We start from the raw sequence: 7,500 nt of genomic DNA, 5'->3' as shown, positions 1-7,500 counted from the left end.
AAATAAAAATCCCCCACTCCCCCCACCCTCTACCCCTTCTCTCTCTCTCCCTTCAACTCCACCTCCTCCCTCACCCTCGGTGACCACACCCGCCTAACCCTCACCCACCCCCCAACCCCTTACCCCTTGACCTCTGAGATCCCTATTGTCTGCCCTCTTCTGTCTGACCTGATCTTAGGTATATATACATCGGTCATCCTCGGCTTGTCACTCTCCCTTCTTTCTCTCTTCCCTTTAAATGTAAGTCTTCGTATTTATTCTCACAAAATTGTCATCATTATCATATTTATGTATTTTTGTCACCATTAATGTTACCATGTAATTTTTTTTATTTCAGTTATATCTTGATATTGTCTTTTACCATTACTGTTACCATGTAATTTTTGTTATTTCAGTTATACCTTGATAATGTCTTTTTCAAGACGAAAAGTCGATTTCAAATAAGAAAAAAATGGAAGAATATAGAGACCTAGTTTCAATTCACCCGGTTAATGGAAAATCTCTAATCAGGAAAATCGAGAATACAAAGAAAAAGCTGAACAACTACAACAATGCTGTCGTTTTTAGCTCCACGTGTATTACCGAGAACCTGCTCCCCTCCTTTACATATATATATATATATATATATATATATATATATATATAAACATATATATATATATACATATATATACATGTATATACATATATATATATATGTATGTATACATGTATACATATACATATATATATATATATATACATATATATATATATATATGTTGTGTGTGTGTGTGTATGTGTGTAATTGTGTGTGTGTGTGTGTGTGTGTGTGTGTGTGTGTGTGTGTGTGTGTGTGTGTGTGTGTGTGTGTGTGTGTGTGTGTGTGTGTGTGTGTGTGTGTGTGTGTGTGTGTGTGTGTGTGTGTGTTTGTGTGTGTGTGTATATTATTTTTAGTTTTTCATGTAAGAAATCCATAGGTAAATTAAACATCAATACAATTTGCTCTAACATTTACTCCGACTTATGCTGTTATTTTAAAAGCATCCCATTCTTAAAAAAAAAAAAAAAAAAATCTCACCCATGTCGATTAACCAGTAAAGTGCCAATTTCTTGTTGATGCCGATTAATCGGCACAACCCTAATGTATATATATATATATATATATATATATATATATATATATATATATATATAATATATATATATATAATATATAATATATATATATATATATAATATATACATATATATATATATATATATATATATATATGTATTAAATGAAGTAGATGTAGTATCATATGAGTAAAATAAAACTTAGACCCACTCTCTGGGAAAGATAAGCTGACATACAGACTAAAGTGTGCATTTTTACTGACTGTGACTCTCTTCAGCAGGTACCTGCTGAAGAGGATCACAGTCAGTAGTCGAAATATACGGCTTACTCTGTATCTCAGCTTATCTTTCTCCTAGATATATATATATATACATATATATATATATATACATATGATATACATATGTATATATACATATAATATATATATATATATATATATATATATACCTGTATATATATATATATACCTGTATATATATATATATATGTATATATATATATAAAATATATATATATATATATATATATATATATATATATATATATATATACACACGAACGAATGCACACATGCACAACTGTCATTCCTAATTATATCAAGCCTAACATTTATACGATTTAATTAAGAATTGTTGAAAATGGTTCATAATGATAAATGAAATCTAAAAAACAAGATTATCATGAGAATGACAAAGCATACCAATATAAAGAGAAGCATGAAAAGAATGCTCCATGACGAGCAGAGCGGAAATCATAAATTTTGAAAAAGAGCTTGTCCAGAAAATAAGGAACCGTATATACTACATTGCCATATTGTAAGACTTATGACAAAGGAAGTAGTAGCTGAAAGAGAGGACCGTATATTACTCATAAAAAGTCCGTGTGCATGAAGGAATGGGAATCGGATGATATAGGTTTGGAGGATAGGAAAGAATAAACAAGAAATAGAAAATAACACATCAAGAGCCCTGAGAACAAACATTATTGATTCCGTTTAACGTCGCGAATTCCCCCCTATCAGTAGGCTATGACGTTAACCTTTACAAAGGATTTTGTTGCGTGGAATTTAATGGGCCACACCATTGATCCAACTCGCTGGCGACAAGGTTCAAACTGCCGTCACTTCGACCTCTGCCGCAAGTAGCGACGCTTTAACCCACCCGGCCAGTGAGCACGATTAAAAATGAATAAGGAAATAGATAAAAGCGAGGTGTTAGGTAAGAAGAGAAGGCTTAGGCAGAGTAGAATATATAGAAAAGTATTTAGTAAAGGCTCACATAAGCCAGCGTATCTCGTCATAGGGGTCACCATGAGTTTGCTAGAAAAAAAAGAATTTCTTTTTCAATAGAGACATAAAAAATTATAATAAAAAAACACGAAAATATATTCCTTTATAGTGTTGGTATTAGATCTAGTCTGCACAACACAAAATTTGAGAATAAATCGACATGCGATTGAACATTATGGTTTACTGAAGAAAAGTAATGTATTTTCAGCCTCACTTGTTTCTATAACCAAAACAAAGATCAATAAAAATAAACAAGTGTGTGGATTGAGTATATATGTCAAGAAAACATATGATGAAGTATCGAATAAGAAGCGTCTGGGAAAGGTGGACAAAGTAGCATTAAAAGAGGCCATGGACCACTTTTGTCCTAATCTCACTTCTCTTCTGAATAAAGCAAAAAAGCCAAATGACTTTAACCAAAATAAAAATCTAAAACAAGAAAGTCACCATGTTGAGAGTGTCAAGTCCTGTTGGTATTTTCGGCAAGTTTCCCAAGGGTGGCAAGGATTGTGTCACGTGAACGAAATATTTTGGAAGTGAGGACGAGACTTAACAGAGGAACTGCAAAGTGAAAGCCCTTGGAATAGAAGAGAAACCGAAACAGAGAAGATAACTGGGTCCCCTGTAAGATAATGTACTAGTTTTGTGCTTAAGGTTTGTGTTTATTCCATCTCATCACATTACGACAGGCATGTGATTATTTTACTCTAGCAAACGTCCGACAATTTCTTTTAGCTAAGGGAAGAAATCCTCTCTGAATTGGGTCTCCTTCCATCAAAGAATCAGGGCTTATAGCTCCTAAACTGCAGAGTAATATTGTCTGGCGGCTGATTTGGATTATGTATAAGGCAGTCCACGTATTGAAAGGTACAATAGACATTAAGACGGAACAAAATCGTACAAAGTACGCCCTGGGTTCAACTGGACTGATGGAATTGATTTGTATGGTTATTGCAACAAGTCGTAAGTTAATGAACAGCTGTATCGCACATTTGTTGCAGCACCATCTGTTGCAAACTGTATGTTTCCAGTGGCATGACAAGAGGAACAAGCGAACTTCAGACTACGAGTCTCCGTACCTGGTCCGGTGCGGGGACCTGCCCCTAATTTATTTGCTCCCATATCACAGTTCGATGCGATTCGAACAGATTTGACAGTCTCTTTGACATTCGTTCACCACCCGTTGTTCGCCCATACGTAGGAGTGAGGAAGCAGTGAGTGGACGGACGATACACTGTGATTCTACGGAATCTATCGTTCAATGGTGCGCTGTGAAGGGATTGTGTGTTCACGCCAGATCGGATCGTGTTTTCACTTTGCCAGATTTTGTTTTTATGTTTACTTTTTGTTCCAGTTTCAATGGGTTGTTTTTTCATTTAAGATTCATTTCCTTATATTTTGTAATTACATGCATATGTTTTTCTAGAGATATATAACATTGTATACATCTTACCAATGCACGTAAAACCAGGCTTACTTCGTTTCTTCATTTGTTCAAATCGGGAAGTTTTAGATTGCAGCAAAGGATATATCATCATTATATATATGCTAATTATAAAGTAATGATAAAAACATAAATCTACTTATTAATTGATGTACATGTAATATGTTGAGCGATTACAATGTTAAGATATCACGCTACGATGTTGTGAAATAATTTTATCTTAGTGCATAATCATCGCTATGGGATGTATTGACAATAATAGAGGGAGACATTTATCTGCATCTAAATCATTGCATTTGTTCTGAGCTCAAACAGCTATGAGTGTGTGTGTGTGTGTGTGTGTGTGTGTGTGTGTGTGTGTGTGTGTGTGTGTGTGTGTGTGTGTGTGTGTGTGTGTGTGTGTGTGTGTGTGTGTGTGTGTGTGTGTGTGTGTGTGTGTGTGTGTGTGTGTGTGTGTGTGTGTGTGTGTGTGTGTGTGTGTGTGTGTGTGTGTGTGTGTGTGTGTGTGTGTGTGTGTGTGTGTGTGTGTGTGTGTGAATGCCAGACTAGGATTAGTAAAGAATGAATAATTGAATGGATGAATAGATAGATCAAAATAATTGTATAAATTTATTGATAATAAATAAATGAATGAATAAACACATAAATGCATAAATAACCAGATGAAAAAATAAATGATATTACAGCTGGTTAAGATATAAGTGATTAACCATTTATATACCGATATACGCCATGATTTTATAGAGTTGAGGGGACAAAACCTCCAAGTCTTACGACCACATTTGGTCCAAAATAAAATCTACCAAATACTTCTCTACGTTGAAAGTAAGTACTTGGCTTATCAATATTTTTGCTATATCAATAGAGTCCCTAGCTGCCTTTATCATACGACATACACTTCCATACAGTATTATACGCATGTATATATGATGTAGAAATAATCACCTTTCTTTGCTCAAAGCATACAAATGATAGTCGTACAGCCAAATGATGTATATATAAGTTTATGTTAAACTTTTTACGATTTTATGAATTCCTTGCGGATATGATTAGATTCCCTCGCCCAATGAAATCTATATATTCTTCCGTGGTGGCTTGAATGAAATACGTTTGTTATATGCCAAAGGACAACTTCTCAACTGCTGCTAGCCAGAACAGAATCTTTAAGTTAGGCATATAGTACGTAGTATACATATATACAGAGTATTAGCACAACATTATACATATATTCTCTGCTGATATAACTTGCGGAATGAAACCACCGCGGGCTGTTAATGCTCTGGCGTTCCCGTGGCTGCCTTTATATCCTTGGCTCTGCGCGCCTGTGTGCCCACGTATTTCCACATTACATACGGGTTTAGCTGTACTTAGCCATTCGTGCACAGATTAATATCCCCATTATTTGCAGTCGGCTTGTTCCTTGTTATCTCACGAATATTTGTTCACGAGGCCAGTCTACTCCTGAACTGTGAACATGAGAACCAGAATGAACGTGCCAGTTGAAATGATGGTGGTTGTGAACAAGTTTGACATGCTCTAGACTGTTCTCCAACAGTTTGACAATAGAGTGTAGGTTATGTTCAACTCCTTGATTTGCTCAATATCAGCCACACAAACACACACATACACACACACACACACACACACACACACACACACACACACACACACACACACACACACACACACACACACACACATATATATATATATATATATATATATGTATATATATATATATATATATATATGTTGATGAAGGTGGAAAAAGAAGTCACGGGTCTACTTCCGAGTTTCTGAGTTTGTGGATAAATATTCCACGTATCAATACAATTCAATGGAAAAGTGGAACAAAAATAAAATGTTAAGAAAGTAAAAAGAAAAAAAATCATTTTGAGGAGGGAGACGCCATTTGGAAATAAAATATACTTATCCAAGTAGCCTGGGTTATGGTGAATATATATGGTTTGGGGGGAGTTCGTAAACAAACAGACAGGCAGAGGCTACTACTTTATCATAATAGATACAAATGAAGGATAGTTATCTAAGTACCTTAGGTTATAAGGTTTCAGAATATATATGGTTATAGGGGTCTATCTACAAAAACCTAGGAGTCCCTAACTTAACTATACCCCACCTAACTTTAATCCTTAACCCTAACCAAAATATTTTTTTTAATAGAATATAGATATCCAAGTACCTGGAGTGGGGGTATCAAAATATATATGGTTATGGGGGTCTATCTTCAAAACCCCAGGAGGAGTTTGTAAACAAATAGACAGACAGACAGACAGGCAAATGAAATACATTTATCCAAGTACCTTGGGTTATAAGGTTTCAGAATATATATATAATTTTAGGGGTCTATCTGCAAAAACCTTAGTAAGAGTTCGTGAACAATCTTAAACGTAACCATTGTAGCGGATTGTTAACACTACATGGTAAATGGTACTCGGCCGCAAGCTAAGAATTGAAACATACATCTTAGAACTGGCCCACCCGCGATAATATCAAATAAAATAATTAACATTTCAACACTTGGTAAAATCATACTATCATTTTACGTTTACATGCTTTCTCCTTATAAAGGCTATCATAGTTTGTTGCAACATTAATTTCACAAATATAAATGATATTTATGGACACATATAATGGTTTGATTAATCATAGTAATTTATGTTACAAAAATGCTATGCACGTTAAGGGGAAACTACAGTAGTGGCGTGTTAACACACCATACTCCACCTAACTTTAACCCTAAACCCTAACCAAAAAATATATAAATATATATTTTTAGGGGGAAATGAAATATAGATATCCAAGTACCTAGAGTGACAGAGTATCAGAGCAGTAGGTTCGAATCCTCTGCACGACGGTCATAGAAATGACCTGATTGATGTCGCTGTACACAATTCATTTGTTTTTTATATTATAAAATCACCATTTGGACCTTACATTCTTTTGAAAATAGATGGAATTACCTCTTGCTAAATACTAAAATGCAAATAAAAGGTATTCGGTATTGATTATTTTATTTTTTTCATTAAGTCCTTTGTCTTGCATAAAAATAATGTTTGTATTAATGAAAGTGTCTCGCTGCGAGAACATCTAGCTTATAGCCACTTGCATAATTGAAATCAAGAAATAATACGGAAATTTTGGTCATGACTATATGTGATCAATCTATAAGCAGCTGTCAACACTCTTTCCTACATATACTCTATCAATCTGTGTTTGTGTGTGTGTGTTTGTGTGTGTGTATGTGTTTGTTTGTGTGTGTGTGTGTGTGTGTGTGTGTGTGTGTGTGTGTGTGTGTGTGTGTGTGTGTGTGTGTGTGTGTGTGTGTGTGTGTGTGTGTGTGTGTGTGTGTGTGTGTGTGTGTTTACCTAGTTGTATTTTGCGGGAGAAGAGCTATGCTTGTAGTGACCCGCAATTGTATCTTTCCGCATCCAGTTCTTTCTTAAAATCATGTATAGTTTTAGCACTCACTGTTTTCTATTAAAATTTATTCCATGTGTCTATTACTCTGTGGAAAGCTGTTCTTTTTCGAATCTCTTCTGTAACTGTCCTTCTTAAGTTTCTTCTCGTGTCCTTTTGTGTTTCTTCTGTCCATTGAAGTAGATCATCTCTATCAAGGATTTCCACCCCTTTCATAATTCTGTAGAG

This window comes from Oratosquilla oratoria, chromosome 1 (assembly GCF_046742065.1).
Source record: "Oratosquilla oratoria isolate Oo_2021 chromosome 1, ASM4674206v1, whole genome shotgun sequence".
Lineage (NCBI taxonomy): Eukaryota > Metazoa > Arthropoda > Malacostraca > Stomatopoda > Squillidae > Oratosquilla > Oratosquilla oratoria.
Note: the sequence above shows the minus strand (reverse complement) of the source record.